We start from the raw sequence: 21,973 nt of genomic DNA, 5'->3' as shown, positions 1-21,973 counted from the left end.
ACTTTGAGGCATAATAATTGCTGGTTAGGATCATGAGTGATGCTCCATCGGCTCGAGTCACGGTGCAGTGATGATTTGTTGTTGTGATACTGATGGCCCGATGAGTGGTTTGACAAGGCCGCAATTTCATGTCGACCCGGTTCATGTTGGTAGCCACTGTTTTGGGTCGACACATGATGCAATGCTCCCAGTTGTTGGAGAGGCGGCACATCAATGAGCGGTTGGCTCAAGCATAACAGGTGACAGGCTCAGCTTGGTATGATGTGGCACCAAGCTGGATTGAAGATGCAAATAGCAGCATTTTGAAGGTCACTAGCGTGCTAAAAGCAGCACAGGTAAATACTGTTGGTTCAATGGACGTTAAACACAGTTTGAAGATGGCTCGGAAGGGGTTCAATGGTAAAAAAAACCGGGAGCCTTGCAGTTCTGGCCCTTCGGATGCTGTCCCAATCCAGGGGCTACAGGACAAGATACGTCCTTGTTCTCTTTCCTCCCAACAACTACATGAGTCTTTACCTCCAGTACTGGTTTGGCTGGCAGAGGGACAGGTCCTGCTCCAGCAGCTGGCCACCCCAATTGTGTCCAAATAATCCTTCTTGCAGTCCCCAAATGAATCAAAGCAGAGAAACCCCCTCATTTACGGGAAAATGTCCATGGGTGACTGTACAAAAGGAAGTCCTTTTTAAATTATATAAATCCCTGTCCTTTTGACAAGTGGTCTTTGCTAAAGGATTTGGAGGAAGCAGGAAGCAACAAGAGGTACAGAGAGAAACTACACAATGGAATCCTTACCCGACTGTGCTGAGCTCTGTCTGACTGCACTAACCCCTCCCACTTCTCAGACCCATGGCATCAATGGCCTTTTGGTAGGCACCACCCTGGTGTGCCCCTTGATTCCTGTTTCCAAGGATAGCACCTACTGAGGGGCTGTATTACCTGCCAGCAAAAAGGATAAAACTAGAAGCATACTCTTTTAGTCCTGTTGGCTTGCAAGGAGCGTCAGTCTGACTACAGTATACACAACTCTTCCACAGCTGGTCTGGGCTCACAAATTGATGAACATATGATAAACATCAGTTGTGTATTTTATAATTATGTGACTTCCCAGCCACCATACCCAAACATCAGGTATGGCTAATGTTTAAAGATTAACCAGGGTAATAAGTCCTCATAATTATGTGGTTTTCGAACAGAGGTACAGATGTAAATGCAACCTCTGTGCAGTAATGACTTTGCTGTCACCCTAGCTGTCACCCTAGCTGTCAAGAAGGCACCTGTGACCTTTGAACCTTATCTGCGCCACTCAGATGCTGCAGATGAGGAGACTAATACAACAGGGCAAATGTGTAACTTTCCTTTTGTCTTAGAGCTTTAATAACATGGAGGCATAGTCAGCAGACCACCCTTTCTGAGATGGACTCACTCACATAATTCTATTAATTAATGCAACTAATTAAGGCTAGGGCTTCTACACCAGTGCCAGGTGACAATACATAAAAAAGGCTAACTTGAATTAAGATTAAAATTACTTCCACCTGTCCTAAATCAGAGAAAATGTGTCTTCAGTCGTATATGCCATAATGATATGAAGAAGATCTGATGATCAGTGAAAACAATTTGGAGTTTAATTATGTGTGTGGTTTGTGTGAAAGCTAAGAAGTAACCCCTTAATGCCCCCATTCTTAAAATGTAATAATAGATGTATTGAAGAGACATGTATTATTAACATAATCTGTTCACACAAAAGTGAATAGATGTCCTACATGTTTCTGCGTTTTTACTATATTACATTTAGGAACTGTAGGCATGACTGATATTGATAATTCTTCTGAATATTGCTTTTTTCATGTGAAATATATTTTGTAAAGAACTAGACCTGTATTTCGTATCCATGTAATGATTTTATATGTCAGCTCAATTGTAAGAAATACATATTATTTTCTGCTTGTAAAATGCGGGGCACATCTATTAGTATGATAAGACTTTTTTTTTAAAACAAGGTAGGTACATTATAATATGATGTTAATGAAAATGTATATTTTCATTTTCATTTTAAGTGGAAATTATGATGGGACATTTATTCTGAATTAACTGATTATTATTACAATCATTTTAAAATATTGCAGCGCTGCTAAGACTACCATTAGGTTGGGTAAAAAATATGCACCTGCTCTCTTACTATATAATTAAAATACCTCCAGGTGCTGAACATGTGCTCCGAAAATGTGCATGTAACTTTATCTTAGTAAATGCAAGATGAAAAATGTACATTTGATTATACAGGTTTTCCCACAATGTGATTACCTACATTAAAGCACCACACTTGCTGTGATCTGAGATCTGAGGCCTGGTTCATTGCCTAAGTGCCTAGAACATCTACATAATGTGCGGTGATATTCTTGCCTATGCTTACTTGTACATCACTTGTAGTCACAATTCTGTTTGTGAACCCCAGGACTACCTCACACAGGATTGCTAGCTCAGATAAAGCTCCAAAATGAAATGTAGGCAGCAACGGTTTAAAGTAAAAATCCACTTTAACTAAAGAAGCAAGTTTGAAGCGGTATACAATTGAGCCTACATCACCAATGAAATCTCAAGTAGACCCAATAATGGAGGTGTTTATGCCAGAGAATAACACTGGACTTAAATTAATTGTGGTATCCTTAGAGTCAATTAATGAATGCATTTGATCTTCAGGATCAGTGAAGAGGAGGATGTGGTGCCTTATACATTCATGCTTGAAATCCAGGTGACTATAAGGAAGAGAGTTACAAGAGCATATGAAGTGAGCACTAGAGGCTGAATCGACTCGTGCAGCATTGGTTGATTAGACATATGGTCTATATTATCATTTTTTGGATATATTGGATTGGCAGCAATATCACAGGAGGGAGCGGTGTTGCTCACACCTCTTGTATTAGCATGTACGGATTGGATCCTGGATACCTTGTGCTGGTGAGTATAACGAAATAAGTGTTGCTTCCCAGGTTTTTGTATGAAAGGTTTAATTGAAAGTCAAAGTAGATCAGCCAGCCAAATACTCACCAATCCCTATTAAATGAAGAGAGCTGATGGTGGGTTGGCCAACATTAATTTTAACACCAAAATAAGGAGGCACAATTTTTCTGAAAAAATAAAAGGCAAAAATATGCAATGCTTTCTGTTTGACTTTCTGAGTTGTTGCACAAGAAGACTGGCAATAAGTTGATTATCAGGGACCTCACTGACTGTGCCCTCCGTCCAAGTAGTGACTGAAAACAATACACGGCAGGCCATTGCATATTTTCTTTAATTAACATGTTATGTTGTTATGTTATGTTATTTTGTTTATAATGCGCCAAAGCCCGTGGGCATCCAAGCGCAGAGAGGCAGAAGATGTAAGATGGCTACTACATAACTACATAATCAATCATATTGATTGAAGAGTACAGTTTTTAGCTGCTTTCTGAATTCGAGATGGTTTTCAATTTTGCGTACTGTTAAAGGCAGTGCATTCCAGGCTATTGCCCCTTGAACATGGAAAGTCCGTCCAAGGCCCCTAGCACGTTTGACCGGATATTGTTTCAAGGAGGAGCTCTCAGCAGATCTCAGATTTCTCTGAGGATGATATATGCTTACATGTGCTTTCAAATACACAGGAGCATTCCCATAAATGCATTTGTGGCAAGTTGTTAATAGTTTAAATTGAATGCGCGCTGCCACTGGTAACCAATGCAGTCTCTTCCATGCTACAGTAGTGGGTTCCGTACGTTTCATCAGAAAGATGATGCTTGTGGCCAAATTTTGAATTTTTTGTAATTCTTGAATGTCTGACCTGGTAGCACCTCCCAATAAGGCATTACAATAATCAACTCGAGGGAGGATCACAGCCCTCACTAACTTGGTTCTATTTTCTATTGAAATTAAGGGGGCAATTTGACGTAGCACCTTCAAATGGTAATTAGAGTTTTTTGTGATGGCCGCTACATGGGCATTACAATCCAAGCTTTCCTCCATGTAGGTGCCGAGAGTCTTGACTTTAGGCACAACCTTTGTTTGGCTGCCACCCACAGTAAAGTTGGAATACTTCTGGCCAAGGCCTGCTCTTGCGAGTCTTGGACCAAACACCATAAATTCTGTCTTGGCTGCGTTCAAGCACAGCCAATTAGTTGACATCCATCTTTTGATGGTCAGATAGATTATATCCAGCAATAACTGATCCTTCTCGTGGTCCCCAGAGATTTCTAGGACCAGTTGAAAATCATCTGAACAGTTGCAGAAGAAAACATCTATCAGTGTCAATTCATTACACAATGGTAAAATATAAATGTTGAATAACAAAGGGGAAAGACAAGCCCCCTGAGGCACCCCACATGTAATGGTTTCCACATCAGAGGCATTGTCACCCCAATAAACTCGCGAGAGACGGCCTTCCAAAAATGATCTGAGCCATATGATTGCCTCTGGCGAGAGTCCTCCAACTGTGGCCATACGCTCCAGCAGGATTTTATGGTCTAGCAGGTCGAAGACTGCTGATAGATCTATAACATCAGCAGCCCCGACTTGCCATGCTCCAATTTGGAGAGCATGTGCGTCTGAAGGTCAAGAAGGGCACTCTCTGTACCATGAAAGCTCCTAAACCCAGACTGTTTTTCATGTAAAATACCAGTGGTGTAGACGTACGCTTGAAGCTGCACCGTGGCTACTTTATCGATGATCTTAAGAAAAAACAGGGTATTTGTAATAGGCCTGAGATTAGAGGCATCTAAAGGATCCAATACTGCTTTCTTTAGAAGAGGTGTCACTGCTACATTCTTAATAGATTGGGGGATAACACCCTCTCTAAAAGAGGAGTTTACATATCTACACAGGAAAGGAGCAAATAGTGTTTTATGTTCCAATATGATTTTGGATGGGAGTAATTCTCCGGGACAGTTAGTAGGATGCATAGTTCTAAGTATGTTCTGCATCTCTACTAAATTCAGATCTTTAAACTTAAAACCTAAGCCTTGGTCTTGCTGAGGATGGGTTTCAAGTGTTAAGTTAGGCAGACTCGAACTAGAATGCGTACCAACTCCACTTATAGTACACTGGATGTGAGTAGTGGTCATTTTAGGAGAAGTTAATAATTCCTCAGTTATTTTATGTTGTGCTTTCCGCAGTTTGTCAGAAAAGGCCTTCTGCACTTTATTGCAGTCATCACGGGTTGGTTTGATAGAGGGCCTAGCTGCGATGGGTTTCTCCCATGTTCTAATGAGACGAAAAAGCTCTTTAGTCTGGTCCCCGGCCGCACTGATCTGATCATTATAAAAGGTTCTTTTTACTTCAGTGATCTTATTTTTGTATGTCCTCTCTTGTAGTTTCCACGCTAGTAAGTTCTTATCAGATTTATCTTTACACCACTTTCTTTCCGCTTGCCTTTTCTTAATTCGGAGTTCCGCTAACTCAGGAGTAAACCATTTATGTCGGTTAAGAAGATCTTTAACTGGTGTTGTAGATCCTTTTTGTAGATAAGTGCAGTTCTTTAGGAGAGGCACATACATTTCAGACTAACTAATTCCTGTAACTTCAAAATTACAGATGGAAAATCTTTCTCGGAGAAGGTGATAAAAACACCTCTTGCTAACACTGAATACTTGTATTTAAGATTGGTCAGTTTGCTGTGTGTTTGGAAGTTTGGACATCTGGTTTCGACTGGGAATGTCTGGATTGTATGTGTACTGTATGTGGGTTCCTGCGGCTACTAGCCTAGGGGGATATCTAAATTTGACTGCAAAGGTGAAGAACGATGCTGATTTAGGGGCTTATCTTGAGATGGTAGTGGAGTGAATTCCATTGTGTACGGGCATTAAAGAGGAAGCTTGACTGCCCATTAAGGGTTGCCAGTTCTTGGTTACAATCAAGATTAGCATAATGTAGTCTGCACTGTGGAATGTATTTCTTGAGTCTGTGAGACAGGGAATAGAAGAATGTATGTACATATTTTATGAGTGTTCATTTATAGTGGGGCTGCTTGATTTTTTGCTGGTTGGTTGGCCTCTCGTCATTCTCGGTACTCATTGAAGTACATTTCCTCTGGTTCAAGTGTACTTTTGACATGCATCACGAACAGGGGAATATTTGCCTTTTACTAGTTACACACACACAGCACACAAATAGGTTAGTAGGCCATACACAGTAGTGACCATAGGGCAGACCACGACCAGGAGCCAAGAGCATTGAAAGAATATATTTTTTTCTTTAGAGAAATGTTCTCACTAGTGATAATGCCATACACAAATGCATGTGTAAATAAGAACATTTCTGTTATGAGATTCTTGGGGAAGTTTTCCTCGCACAGAGGCGCCTTCCCTCCTCAGGAATTTGCTAACTCCCAGACTTTTAGCCCACCGTCATTAAGATGCACATTCTCAGAGGAACACTGGTAAGGACCTAATTACAGAATATAACACATGCCCTGATGTGTCCTGTAGTCCTTGTGAGTTTTGTAAATAAAGTTCTAAATATAATCTACACCTTTTCAATTTGGGTCCCCTTTTCTTATCCTTTCAGACCATCCACAGTTCAAGACGTCTTGTAACATTTTGGTTATGGTTTTATTAATATTCTTTGGCAGGTATGCCCTTCTTACATTTCCTTCTTGCTGTTTTGGCCATGAATGTCCAAATATGTTATTCACTTAGAATCACTGTGATAAGACATAAGTATGTACACATTATGGACACAGTTATGTACCATTAAAGGTCCCAGCTACCCTACTCAAAGCAGCAGTGGCTGACCAACCTAAGAACACTTAAATGGTCTGTAGCCTTCCTCAAGGAAATGTATCAACACTCTGGAAAACTGTCTTGAGACAGAGGTGAGAAGTCTTTCTCTGGGACTGGCTGGAAAGCCTAGATATTTGTAAACATGTCAAATTATTGTCTTCCTAAGAACGTGGAATCACACAGAATGTGAGTTCAACTAACTTTACATTAACAACACTATAATACATACATATATATTGTTCTACCACAGATAATTCACAATTATATTAGTAATTGGAGTGATTTCACATTATGAGCATTAGGGACTAATCACTGGTGGAGATAACATGTCCATTGGTTTATATTGAGTAGAACCTCTACACTGCCATGCACCAAGAGTGAGTTGTATAAGATATTTGCAAATAGGGTTAAGAATGCTAGGATTAAAAGACCTATGTGAACTCTGCTATCCTTTTCTACTTTGTATAAGCACTCCACCATACATGTTGATCTCATTCTGACCGGCCTCTTTCATCATGCCATGATCTACCTAGATCTTGATCAGATGTTGTCAAATGTTAATTCTAAGGTGTGCAGATTATATCTCTGTTCACTGTTTTATGAGAACTTTGCAAAAGGTACACATAACGACACTAATGAATTCTAGGATTTAACACTTTTGCTAATTGCGATTCCTTCAAACAAACAATACAAGTGAAGTCATTTGCTATGTTTCAAAGTAAAAAAAAACTCAGAGCATGTTAGAAAGGATCAAATGTGTAGAAGCGACCCATACAGTCAGAAAATCTGTTGATGATTTGAATAGCCTGATGAAACATAAAACATATTCTGCCATAGCTCATTTACTTAATTTGACCTGCAAGAATGAGGACATCCTCAATATATTGAGAAATCATTCAATGAAACGTAACTCCTTAAAATCTATGCTACACTCCTCTGATTAGGACTCATTATTTTCCCTCATTCCTCAACAAGATCTGTCCCTTGAGTCCCTTACTTACTTGAGAAAATGGTCTGCTAAGAACAACAATGGGCAGGTAATTTTTAAACTAAGAGTAACTGTCTCTTGTTGAATTGATCAAATATTTCTTTCACTTTACTCCCCACATTCTTTCCTAGAAGTGATGAGCATCCTTCTTCCAAATTATGACAATCACAATATAAGAAGTGTCACCCTATATCACTATTAGATATGGATTGTAAATTTAAAGCAAGTTAACTAGCTATGAGATTGGAGCATAAAATACCATTGATATTTGCCCAAACTGTCTAGCAAGTTCCAACACATGGGGCCTCATTACACGGATGGCGGAGAACCATGGCGCTATTAGTGCCATGGTTCATGCCGGTAAAATACTGTCACCGCCTTGGCGGAAAAGGGAATTACCGCCCCATTCCAAGATTGGCGGGGCAGTAATTCCCCCTTCCACCATTGCCCTTCCCAATTCCCATTTTTGCCCCATAGGGCTCAAGGGTAATGGGGAAGGCGCTAATTACGGTACCGCAAATTGCGGTACCGTAATTAGCTCGCTGGGTCCCTTTGCGGGTTGGTTTTTAATGCCTGCAAAAAGCAGGCGTTAAATCCCCCAACCCGCAAAGGGACCTCGTAGTAAGGCGGTAAGGATTTACCGGTACCGGTATTTTACCGGTACCGGTAAATCCTTACCGCCATCCGTGTAATGAGGCCCATGGTTACTTAGAAATGTTATAACATTAGCTGAGAAAATAGACAATTGTTGACACGTTTTTTCACTAGAAGCAGAGAAGCACTATGATAGACTTGAATTGAAGTTATTCTTAGAGCCAAGAATAAAATGTGCACACCACACCTTTCAGGACTGGAGAGTTGCACAGAAAAACTGCTCAGCAACGCCACCCTCAGAGTCAAAGGATTCAGATCATGTTGATTGGATAGGCACTGGATTGAGGGAAAGATAGAGTGGGCTCTGCAGGACACATGGCTAACAGACTCTTGTGGCTTTGTACTGTACAACATCCACTTGCATATATATATATATGTCTGAAACATACTCGCTTTCATTTAAGTACTCTTTGGTTTCTTCAAAATGTAACACTCAAATCCACAATCGAGAACCTTAAAATCAATCTGTTATTTCATGCTTTAAGATTGTGGTTTGCAACATGTTTATTTAACTATTGTTGGCTGCATGCCAAAATTTAGCAGTTTGAGCCGGTTTAAGCCAGTGGTGGCTGGTTAATTTCTTAATTGTGAAATGTTTTATTTAAATGTTGCTCACAAATATGGAGGAGCAACCAAGCACGGAGTTTGTGAGCAGAGTTCAGTCTGCAGCAATCCACATTGGTGAGAGGAGCTGCAGCTACACTGTGAAAGATTATTACCTGCTGTATCTTTAAGAAAGACAAGCCCAACCTGCCTTTAAAAACTCCAGGATAGCGCAGAGCACACGCAGAGTTCGTGAGCAGAGTTCAGTCTGCAGCAGTCCGCAGCTGACAGCAGGCAAGCGGGAACCTATGGCTGAAAACGGGCCGTTGACCCCTTTAAAACTAAACTAATTTGGCAGGCTGAACCAACCAAGCACAGTTTGGGGGGTGGGGGCAGGGTTAAAAATAACGGTTAACATGGTGCATTATACAGCATGCTTCTGAAAAGAATTGGTCAAAAACAACTATGTTTGCAATTGGTTTTATTGGTGTACACATACACAATTCCAATAGCTTCAAGTCAGCAAAAGTGCACAGGAGCTTTTTCCAATGCATGTTCATGATGCCTTTGCCCTGAACTTATGCCAAAATGAAAACATGTTCATGCTGGTTATACTCATACAAATCCATGTTGGTTGCACCAATATATGCCAGTGTTACTAAATAAGAACACACTCATGTTTGCTTTGCCCATAATGCCACTAGTGATGCTGCAAGAAAATGTTTGCCTTGCCTATATATGCCATTATCCTCACACACAAACATACTCTTTGGCTGTAAAAACACAATGCAATGTCACAGCAGATAAACATGAAACTAGTAAAACGAATGCAATACGCCAGCTTTGATCCAGAATGAGTAAGAAAATATGACAAGACTGGCTGCAACAATGTAGGCATACAGGGCCAGGTAAAAACACTCATCATGCAGACTCCATCCCTGAAGCCATTGAAAAAAGCCATGACACAGTCAAATTATTTGTCCAAACTGGCTGCACCAATGTTGGCCTGTATTTCCATGCATGAAAACACAACATGCTGGATGTACCCTTGATTCCAGTAAAAGAAAACATCATGCAACAATTAACAATATGTCCAGACCACTGTAACAAAGAAGGCCACTGCAGACATGCAAGAACACTCATCAAGCTCACATCACCCTTGATGGCATTAAACAATGCTATGCCATAGTAAGAACATATGTCCAGACATGCTCCATCAATCTAGACCGGTACAGCACATGAGGACATTCAACATGTTAGCTTTACACTTGATACCAAATAAAACATGTCATGCCACAGAAAGAAAGCATGTCCACACTAGCTGAACCAGTAGATGTCAGTACAGCCACATAACAATACTCATCATGTTGACTTTACCCTTGATACCCACTAACAAAAGCCATGCCACAGTAAGAGAATATGCCCAGACTGTTAACCTATGTACGCATGGATACCCCTCAAATCAAAAGCCCATTCCAGATTACACACATGTGCATTCATACATCATACTTTTCATTGACTCTCTTATTCACCTGCCATGCACCTACTCATACAACATACACTCTATCATGCACACACGGACCCAGACACACTTGTGAATGTAAACCCTCATCTACATGCATACAAACATATCTTTTTGTGTTTTATCTTGCCTGCAGCTGTAGTCGAGACTCCATCTGACTTTGCTTCATGCCACCTGCAACGAAAGCCAGTTTGGTGCCCGAACAGCCTGCAGCAGCGAGAGCTACCTGGATCCTGCCCATTCACAGTGGAGCCAGAACACCCCCATCACACCACTCCTGGGCCTCTGAATGGGGGGGGGGACAGAGAAGCTCCCACCATGCAATACGCCAGCATTGATCCAGAATGAGCCAAGCAGTGCATGGGAAGCCAAAAGCCCAGTGTGACAAATTGGATTCTGCCTCGCTGGGGTACAAGATTGAGATGGGGTAAACATGACCACTCAGTCCTCACACCTGTGCAGACCAAAACACAGCGCAATCATAAAGGTATAACAGGGACAATCATGAGATATATCTCCTTTGCGTTTAGTGGTAACATGGTCGAGGGAAGACTATACTGTCAAGAGGGGTGTGGAGGTGAACAAGTAGTGACCAAAACAACAAACTATCACAGTCCAAAATAAAGGGGATGTCCAATCAAGTTTCTATAAAACTATAAGCACTTTCCAGAAACACACCATCTGCAAGTAGGTCAAAAAGAGAACATGGAAGAAGCAACACACTGGAGAAACTAGCACTCTGAAAGTAGTTCCAAGGGTGGTAGGTAAAGTACTACCATAAAAAGGATATTGGGTTGAAAACAGGAGCGATCGTAACCTAACCAGTCTCAAAAGTCCATGTGTACTGTGGGGGCAGTTCAGTGTCACCAGACCTACATTCAGTTCTTGGTGGCCTGATGAATCACTTCCAATGTGAAAACAGGCTGCAAGCTAATCAGGCTCAGTTCAAGCATGTAGGATCGTGGCAGCCCTGGAAGCAAACAGGCATTGAGTACAGGTGCTCTGTGTGGATTGAACGGCGGCTGTTTGTCATGATCACTGTTTCCAAGGAGCCAGGACCAGCCCAACGTCCTTGGAAGCAGGCCCCTAACCCTAATCCTAGACACCAGCAGGTCCCTACTGGGACCTTTTGGACCCTGTCCTGGCGCCGGTGGCACCAGGCTCATCAAAACCATCGGTCCTGGCACTGGAAGCGCCGGGCTCATAATTGGTGTGAAAGTGCTTGGGTGGACTTACCTGCAGCAGACCATGCTGCTTACTTACCAGCCACTTAGAAGCCCTCTGTGAACAGGAACTACTTTCTTACCTGGGTGGGGCAGCTCCACTCCCTGGATACAGCACTGGAACTCTTCTGGAAACTGGAACTCTTTTCTTACCTAGGCGGGGCCGTGGAAGAAGACGCCTCATCACTCCAAGGCTATTTAAACCACACCCGATAGATGAAACGTGCTTCGCGTTATTCTGCATCTGCAGCAGAACGCTCACCGAGTCTGTTCCAGCCTTTCCTCTTTCGATCCTGAACCTGCAAGAATTATACTTACCATTCCTGTATCCAGTCAACATCAGCACCTGCAAAAGACAAGAAACAACAGGTTAGCAAGACAAACTTTACACACAGTGCTTTCTCACCTGATCCATCAGCAGCGGCCGTGTCTTCACGCTGCACCTTCGCCTGCAAAGACAAAAGCATTGTTATACTTACCGGCACGCCGTGAATTCCAGATTTCTTCATTCTGCATCGCCGCCTGTGAAGACAAAGTATAGTTAAAACTTACTAGCATTCCGCTGACTCCGGCGCTGCAAACCAACATCTGAAAGACAAAAGAAAAAGACATTAAGCAGGTATTTACTCACGCCCATCACGCTCGTCGCAATAAAACGCCTGCGAATACTCCGGCGTCTCTTTAACACAAACTAAGCTGCAAGGAAAGAGACAGTTAGAGCGCTTGCCATACTTACGAATTTCCAGGCACTTCACTCCATCTTCCATCCCAAGAGTCCTGCAATACATAAGGGAAAAGCATTATAGAGAGTCTTCAATATTAACGTGCCACGCATTTAAAGACTATAAAGACAAAAGGTGTGCCGCCCGTGCAGATAACAACGGTAACCATCCTCTGAATTCAAGAGGCCAATGTTTCACCAGTGAAGGAACTGGCAACGGCACCCTGCATCAGATGCAGATGGAGAGCCCAGCATTCACCTATCTAAGGTGAGCACGTTGACCTGGGGGGCTCCACAGAAAAGCTGGGAAGAGAGAGAGAGAGAGAGAGAGGGACATTCAACAACCCAGGCCATTAACCCCCATATTCTTTCACCTGCAGAAACCTCACTCTTCGAGTTCGACACACAGTGCGAAGAGGTTCGACCACAGAAGCCAATCGAGTCCTGCACATCACTTTTCGAGTCACAGACACCTTCCTGCCAAGACCCGCGCCTCCGTGGGAATCAGGTGAGCGTTACACTGTTCAAGTGATGCAGGTCGGGCGGTCCCAAGAACATTTTGCAGTAGGCGAAGCTGATTCGGGCTTTGGCCACTGGGAGAGGTTGGCAAGTGATGCTCCAGAGGTTTGAGTCGGCAGTTAACAGTCATTAAAGTCGTGGTTGAGGGTGCATTAATATTCTATTAATGAGGTGACAGTTCTCAGGCTACATGGTCCCGAGCTGTGGTTGAAACCCCCGGTTATATCTCCTTCTACACCTCTGGTGGAGGGCTTTGGACAGTGCAACTGACCAAAAGGAAGTCCAGGTGAGAATGTTCAGAACACCTCTTTCGCCTTAAAGGATACTTGAATAACTGAGGAAATTCTGCTGAAGGGTTGCAAGACACACCCTATTTTAAAGGCAAAAGTCCCCAGGTGATTGGTCTAAAGCTAGCCTGCTTTACAGGACATCCCTGCTTCTGGCTGGAGTGGACTTTGCCTGGTTGATCTTGCACCCAAAATACTTTGCTCCAGAGGAAGTGGAGGAGACAGGAAAGAGAAAGAGAGGCAGTAAGGAACAAGATGGTGGAAGGCTTCTTTCAGTGTCCAAAGCACTCCTGCATATTCTAATCCTACCCCCTTCCATCCTACTGCCGACAAAGACCTGTGGATATGCAGCAACCTAGTGTCAGGCTACTCCTCCTGATCCTTTAATACAAGGGCCCAGGACAGATGCCTGCTGTTCCACTGTCTCTGGTGGAGGGGGTTACTGCCCCCCCTCAAAGAGAATCAAAGAAAGGCTGGGTCCTCTGGGTTTTTTCCCATCTGACCCGAAATGCACATTCCCTTCCACAGCAGAACTTGCTCATAAGAGCTGACACGTGCAATATCAATTGGATGAGGTGGCTGTGATTGTAAGTATTGCCATGCACTATGCCTAATCTCAAGCATAGTTTATTCTTAGAGATTATGCTTCTACCAGCACAGGGTTACTCATTAGTCTCGGTAGGATACAGAGCACCACAGGCTCGATCCCCCAGTCTATGCTTAGAAAACACTGTGTATTAAGCACGCTATAAATAACCTATCATACCAATCATCGTAGTTTGGGTATGGAGGAATATCTTCAATGCCTCCCCTGTGCTGCAGTAACCTTTTAACCTGCTCTGCCCCATGAGCAGAGCGGCTGCTGCGGATCAGGATACTGATGCAGCAGGGCATGAGTGCATAATGCTTTTGGCATGGTGTTGCCAAAAAGAGGGATCTGGTTGGCAGATTACCCCGTCGAAAAAGGAATCATCTGCATCATTCGATGTACTAAGAAAAATCAAAAAAGCAAGAGCTTTGCACCCTTGCCAGATGGCAATTTCTCATATCCTGGCCTTGCATGGCCTAGTGAACGTGCATGATTGGGTACTAATCCTGTGAAAGCTACTCCAAGAGAATATCCCCAGCTGCAAAACGCAGCTTAGAATGCACTTAGGGTTCACACTGGGCTGGTGTAACTCATCATTCATACCCCATCACATTTCTTCGATGAACAGCCCCTGCTTGAGCATATATCTTTTCAGATATAAAGTTTGGCTGCCAAGAATACTTTGTTTTACAAATATTATCCTTATAGAAATATGTTAAGCAAAAAAGACTTTCATTTTCGCTCCCACTCACATTAAAAGGAGTTCAACAATGCAAAGTAGCACACGCATAAAACATTACCTTTGGGTTTTACAGGGCACTGTCAAGACTTAAGGACCAATAACAAAATGCACTGTGATACGAATGTTTACTAATGGGTTGACTTGGGCATCCTCCTTATTATATATAGTGTGAAGAACATGTTAAATATCATATAAATGTGGACCTTTTTTGTGTATCAAATAAGAACACATCATGACTATGAGATACAGTTTAACTTTTATGTCTTGAATTAAAAGCACATCATTTGATTTTTAACTGTATCTTCATTTGGATTTTCTGGAGCAAGTAGTAAATGCTCCTGTCATTTCATATCTATAAGCATTAACAAGGGGGTTTTGTGTTTACACAACTTCCCTGCCCGCCCCAGTGGATGCTGTGTGGAATTTGCTGGCCAGCAGTGCTCCTTAATCTGTCTGTCACAGGCATTCTCTGATAGCTGCGGTGCTGAAAACAGCCTTGCAATCCAGTGTAATGTAATTTATATTAAGCTCTGACAATCCCAGAGTGTTCATGTTTTTCCTCAGCGACAATAGAAGAGCATGAACACCCTGAGACTGCAAAGTTAGGCAGGTCTGCATTTCTCACACAAGTACACACACACAATCACAAAGACACAGTCACTCACATATACATTGCACATTTTACTTGGATTCACACTGCAACATCGATATATTCTCTCCATGCACGTGGTGCGCAGGGGTCAGCAGTTGACATTCACCCCCCATTCTGTATGAGCTTAAAAGGCCAGGGATGGCATCAGAATTTTGACCCCACCCCCAGCCCGAAACAGAGAGGAGAGAGTTGGGTGAAAAGGCATTTATTTCCCTGCACGGGGTGGATTTCCAGTGCTCATTCAGGGAAATTAACGTGTGACGTCAGGTAACATATCCCTAGTGCAGTGGTATTCAAACTGTGGGTCGCGACCCCCTAGGGGTCCGCGGGTGCATCCCAGGGGGGCCCTGAGAGCTCAGCATGAAAAAAGATTTTTTTTTTTTTTTTTTTTAAGATTGGAAGAAATGGGCAGGGGTGGCCCACATGGGCGGGCTGAAGCATGAAACTGTCTCAGGCAACAATGAAAAAGTGGCCCACAGTTGTAAATGGATATTCATTCCTTTAGTCACAGACTGGGCCTCATTACTACTATGGCGGACCAGTAACAACGGTGCTGGTAAGCTACCGGCACCGTTGCTACCGTTCCGCCATAGTAAGAGTTGTGCTCGTGGGTGCTTGACAGCCCCCGCCAGGTCTGACCTCAGCTCGTCGGATGCACCAGCACCGTTATTAACGGTGCCGGTGCATCCGAGCTCCCCATTCCCATTTGAGCCATATGGGGCTCAAATGGGAATGGGGATCTACCGGCACCTTCGAAAGGGCAATTATAATGTCCGCCTAACTCGGCATGACCTAGTAATTGCCCATTCGCGGGTGCCAGACCCGGATGCAACTCCAGTGGCAGCCGTGCCGGTTTTACCGGCACAGCTACCGCCAGAGTAGTTATGAAGCCCAATGTTTCAATAGTACCCAAAGGGGTGCTTTGTGTTAAAATGTAAGTAAATTGTGATATATTCAGCAACAATGGTCAACATTACTAACTGCATAGTTAAGTAACTCATCAAAATGGTCCACATTGGCCAAAATGGTGGCCCATTTTGATTGGCCCAAACTAGCATTTTACATTTTTGGTACAGGCATTGCCCTATAGGCCTGTCCGAGCCTGGCGGCTCATCCATAATGGCAAGAGGCGCCCACCCAGTGGCCCCTCACCCATTATGGAGGAGCTAAGGAGCCAGCCCAGTGAAACAGTGAGCACTCCCTCAGCTGCTTTATCCAGCTAATGGAGTGCTCCTGGGCTGGCTGAACTGTCAAAGGGAAACACTGTTTCCCTTTGACAGTTCAGTTTAGTTCCCCAGCCGCACATGCTCACTGAGCCATGCAAGTGCTGGGGCGTTTTGCTTCGCCAGCATTGCATAGCTCATTGGAAATGCTGGCTGGGGCACTGCATGTCTGTATGTCCGAGGGGGAGCTCCTGCGCCTCCTCGCACATACGGACAGAGCAGCTGGAGCAGGCCGTTTCAGCACCCACACACAGGCCAATGCAGAAGGTACGTTTATGTTCATTGTTTTTATTTAAACATGTGTATGGATGCGTTATGAGTGAGTGTATGGTGATGGATGCTCATGTGAATGATAGAGTGATTGCTGTATGAATGTGCAGCGCCTTGCATATACACATAATCATGTTCATTGTGTTAGGACCAGTGGGGCCCAGGGGACAGGGATGGTATCTTTTTACCGGACATCTATCATTCAAAACCCTCTGCCTTGTCCACAAGGCTTTCTGGGGCCTGGGTCCAAAATACCTTCAGCTATTCCTCCGCAAATACCTCCCCTCTCGAGCTCTTCACTCCTCTACCTCCAACTCCCTCAGGGTCAGTCGTTTATCAAAGAAACGAGCTGGGGGTAGATCTCCGTCTTCGGCTGGGGCCTCCCTCTGGAACAGCGCCCTGCCACTCTAAAACTTGAGGAGAACCATCTTTCTTCCTGCACTTATCAGACCTACCCTGTCTGCTGCCTTAAACGTAGCACTTGCAAATTGCTGGCTGCACTACCACTGTTTGTTGCCTTTATTATTTATTTATTGTTATTTATCTGTTTCTCCTCTGCTTCGCACTTTCCACTTCTCCCCCCTTCCATGCACTTTTCCCCTCACACTTGCGCGTTCTCAATGTCACTGGGCCTAGTAAGATCGCTGTTTTATTCTCCTCTGTTCCCCTCCCTTGCCTTGGCACGCTCTGAAACACTTGTGTACGAGCGCGATAGAAATAAAATATCAATGCCTGCCCCCTGGACTCCCAGCAACAATTGCAAACTGTTTGGCTATTTACCCATTTTTTGTTAAAAGTATGCTCTACAATGCAACATTTTAACCTATTATTTAAAAAAAATTCACAGGGGGAAACCCCCCCGAACCTCCCCTTAATGCCCCTCCACTTAAAAAAGATTCACCAGCCGCCACTGGCCCTCAGACTGTGTTGGGAACGGGATGGGGGAACCGAGGGACTATGGTGGGAGCACAATGGGCGGGAACCATGGGATAGTGATGGGAGCAGAGTGGGGAGAGCCCTGGGTGTGTGATGGGGTGGGGAGAGACCAGCGACTGGGTAGGAGTGGGATGAGGGAGCCCAGCGACTTTGATGGGAGCAGGTGACGGCGCGCAATATATACTGTCCATTTGGCATTTCTGGGGGGTCCCGACCTGCCCAAATTTTGCTCAGGGGGGCCCTGGCCAAAAAAGTTTGAAGACCACTGCCCTAGTGTCTTTTACATGGTTGTATATGAGACACCCCGGGTGTTGTTAGCCTCCTGCTCTGGCTCGGGTGAAGCCCTATTAAAGACAAAGGGAACACCACCAGTCTTTGCATTTGTATATGCATAGTCTCAGAGTTTTTGCAAATGCAAAACATGTATTTACATATTGAAATAATAAATATCATTTAAAAGTTTCGTTTTTTTTATCAACAGGGTCCCACAAATGAGGGAGACAAACCTGTTTAAGTCACTTATAAATAAGTAGGTTTGCCACTTATAAATCAGTAGGTTTTCCCATAGTATCTTGAAGTTGTTGTACAACATAATGCCAAACACCCTCTGGTAAAGGGTAACTGTCATTCAGTTTGTCACTTTGTTTGTCTATGGAAATCAATTATTATCAAGCAGGTCCAGAATAACAACACTGGTCTTAATTATTCTGTGGCACTTTGGAATATGCAGAGACGTCCTGGGGGTTTCTTCTACACTGTGATTACTCTCGGCGATGGCCAATGTTTAACTCCATATTTGGGAGGAAAAGAAAGGGTGCCAAAAAGAACCCTGCGAAAATGTTCAGGGTGGCCGAGTTGCCTTATGATGTCCTTTCCAGTGTTTGCATGCCAGAAGACAGGTCCCTGGGGAAAGCACAGAAAGGTGAGTGTTGCTTCTCGGGGAAAAAAGGACTGTGAGGAACTTTCCAGGGCATGGTCTGGTTTTAAGTGCCCAACTTCTGCAATGTCAGTCATTTCAGTATGCTAGGGATTGATGGTCGGTTTTCTGCCTTGGCCAGTGCGCGCCTCACAGCACCTGCGCCATCTATCCAACCCCACCACATGCTCAACGCATGCATCCCTTTCCTTGGAGTATAGGATGTTTACAGGGGCTCTCAAAGGTGATAAGGAGTGAAATATGATTCTGAGGGGTACGGGTTTGGGGAGAAATGGGGTGGCTTCTCATCTGGTCCTAGTGGTGGCAATGGACATGCCTGTGGCCCTAGTTCTGTCTATGATCCTCGTTCTCAGGGTGGCTTTGGTGATAGACTCACATACAACTTCTTGTCTTTGATTGTAGTTTTGAATAGACAACCCAAAGGAAGCTTAAATGTGAATGATTTACTGGTGGAATGCATTCATCTGGAGAGGAGGACCCACTCATGTGGTCTGTCTGCAAGCCAGAATGCTCTAACACATATTTATTTATTTATTTATTTTATTTATTTATTTAGTAATTTGTATAGTGCTCCAATCCCAATGGCATCTAGGTGCTTTGTTTGACAGACTGATTTGCAGTGGTTACAGCGATGCAAGTTGCAAAAGTTACAATGTTGCAAGCAATACAATACATTGAAAGGTGATCATGACAGGTCAGGTTGTACTATTTGGTAATTATAATATGTAGAACTGCATGTATCAAGTTAATTCCAGTAAGGCAGCATAGACACGGTACAGTACAAAACAATAATGAGGTATCTACAGTGGTACAAGGCACATTGTGCATGTGAAGGGTGAGCAGAGAGTTATTTTGCAAGCTCTTGGGTGAATAGGTATGTTGAAGGCTGCTCTTAGTGCTTTGTTCTGGATCACTTGGAGCTAGTTGATATTTTGGATTTTAGTGCCTGCATATAAGGCATTGCAATAGTCTAGTATAGACAATAAGAGGGCTCTAGCTAGGGTAATGCAGCTGTCAGGTGATATGAATGGTCTACAGGCAGTGATGAGCTTTTATGTGTAAGCAGCAGCAGATGCAGTGGCGTTGACTTGTCGAGTCAGGGTTAAGGATGAATCCAAATAAAAACCGAGTGTTTTCACTTTGTTAGACACCTTGATAATGTTGCCATCTATGTTAAATGATTTGGAGCAGTTAGGCAATTTGTTGAGGTGGTGTTGGGAACCTATGAGGAGGAGTTCTGTCTTGTCATTGAGGCAATGCCCATTTAAGGCCATCAAAGCTTGGATTGTTTGATAGATTGTGATCAAGGATTTGAAGTCAGTGTTGTGGGAGCCACTGATAGGTATGAGGATCTGGGTGTCGTCTGCATGATTAGTGTAGGGGACACCCAGTACGTCAAGTCAATCAAAGCACGGCTTCGTTAATATGTTGTATAGAGTGGCGGAGATGCAGGAGGCTTCAGGTACCCCGAAAGTAACTGGGGAAAGTGCCGTCATTGAGAGCGGAGAGAAGACTCTTATGGTTCTATCTGTAAGGAAGGATTTAATCCAGAGGATTGCTTTAGGTGAGAAGTGGGCTGCTGCGTCTAGGTGGTTACAAAGTATATTGTTATTGAGTAGGTTGAACACTGCAGAGAGGTCCCAAAAGAGGAGAAGCGCTAAGTTGCCATGGTATTTTAGCTCATCCATTTGTATTTTAAGTTTAAGGAGAGCTGTTTCAGTCCCATGTCTTGGGCGGAATCCAGATTCACGGATGACGAGGAGATTGTTGGTTTCCAGGTAGTCCTGAATCTGGAGGTAAGCTGCTCTATCCAGATTTTATAGTGTTATAGGAGAAAAGGTACTGTAATTATTGGTCTGTAATTGGTCGGTATATTAGGGTCTAGTGTATTTTCTTTTTAGAAGGGGGAGGACCCAGGCATCTTTGAGATTGGAAGGGTCATATGCTCGTGCTTTGATTGGTAATGAGTATAACACATTGTAAGGGAATTTCCACTAGAAAAAAACAAGAATAATATAGCAGCCTATGACAAAGAAGTTATTTTCTTGGTTGCTGGGCTGACGAATCAGCAATGAACACTAATCAATTGCATATTGTTTTTATCTGGTTAACAGTAGAGTCTGAAACAAAGGTAGATTTATTTAATGAGAAGCTGCAGTAAGAGGCGTGTACGAGATCTCGACCTTAACATAGGTCTGACTCATTTATGAACTTGGAAATCCACACAATCTTATGGTATGTTGAAACCAAATGTGGACAATCCTTTAAAGAAAAGAAGAAACGTAACTGTTCTTCAGCAACACTATATTCGTCATAAAGATGGCCTCTAGATTTTTTTAAAAATGATGATTTACTTCCATATCCTGTATTTCTTGAGCAAAATTCCCCTTTCAGTCCCTCCAACATTCTAAATGTGGTTGAAGATGCTCTGTAACCTTTTATGGGAAATGTGTGAAATGCTTTGGATACATTGCTATGTACAAAAAGTAGAAAGAGAAAGTTGCTTAGTAAATTAAACATCTTATCAAGAGACATTTATTTTGAGGTAGAGAATTGCATGCTTTACGAAAGAAGATATGAGTACACCTACACAGGAAAGGCTGTATAACAACTGAGTTGCTCCCTTCCCCTACAATGTGTTACATTATAGAAATCGTGTTTCCAAAATAGATGCACAGCTATTAAGCCATATTGAATGTAATTAAGGTATAACAACAATATCAAGCAGTGGAAACATGAGTCCTGCTGCCAGGAATGTCAGGTGAAAGGAATACATGTTTCATACATGTCTGTGAAGAGTCATCCTTCAGGGAATGTTTTGTTCTGGAAGGAGAGTATTGTTGGATGTGTAGTGAGTGGACACATGGCAAGCAGTTTCTCTATGCAGTGCATATTTGAATTTAGATTTAAAGGGAAAAGACAAAGGAAGAGATAGCATTTACACATAGATGTGTTGTTCTGGCAGAACATCACATCACTATCAAAATGTGCAAGACGAGAAGAGTAAACACAGATTCCATAAATCCACTGAAGATGGAAGCATTGACATGGATTTAGATTTCCCAATAGGGGGTTGGAAATGCAAGGTTTTCCTCTGTTTTCAAGGTCTGTTGTGCACAGTACATACCTTGCACGTCCTCTATCATAAGGCACACGAGTCAACTGAAAAAGTGTATACATTCCATGATCTTAACTAGTCACTTATGACAGCATTTGACACAGGTGAAGAATTAGGTCCATTAAAGATATGCTTTTCACTCATCGAAAAAGTTCGAGTTTCCTGGGGAACATTTGGATAGCCATGTAGGAAATCGTTGGATATACATCATTTCTTAAAATGGATACTGGGATGTTTGTTTGGAAATCATGTCTTAAATGGGACACTGCAATGTTTGGTTGGGGAAATTGTCCATACTGT

Source organism: Ambystoma mexicanum, chromosome 5q (assembly GCF_040938575.1).
Source record: "Ambystoma mexicanum isolate Mex_15411 chromosome 5q, UKY_AmexF1_1, whole genome shotgun sequence".
NCBI classification, from domain to species: domain Eukaryota; kingdom Metazoa; phylum Chordata; class Amphibia; order Caudata; family Ambystomatidae; genus Ambystoma; species Ambystoma mexicanum.
Note: the sequence above shows the minus strand (reverse complement) of the source record.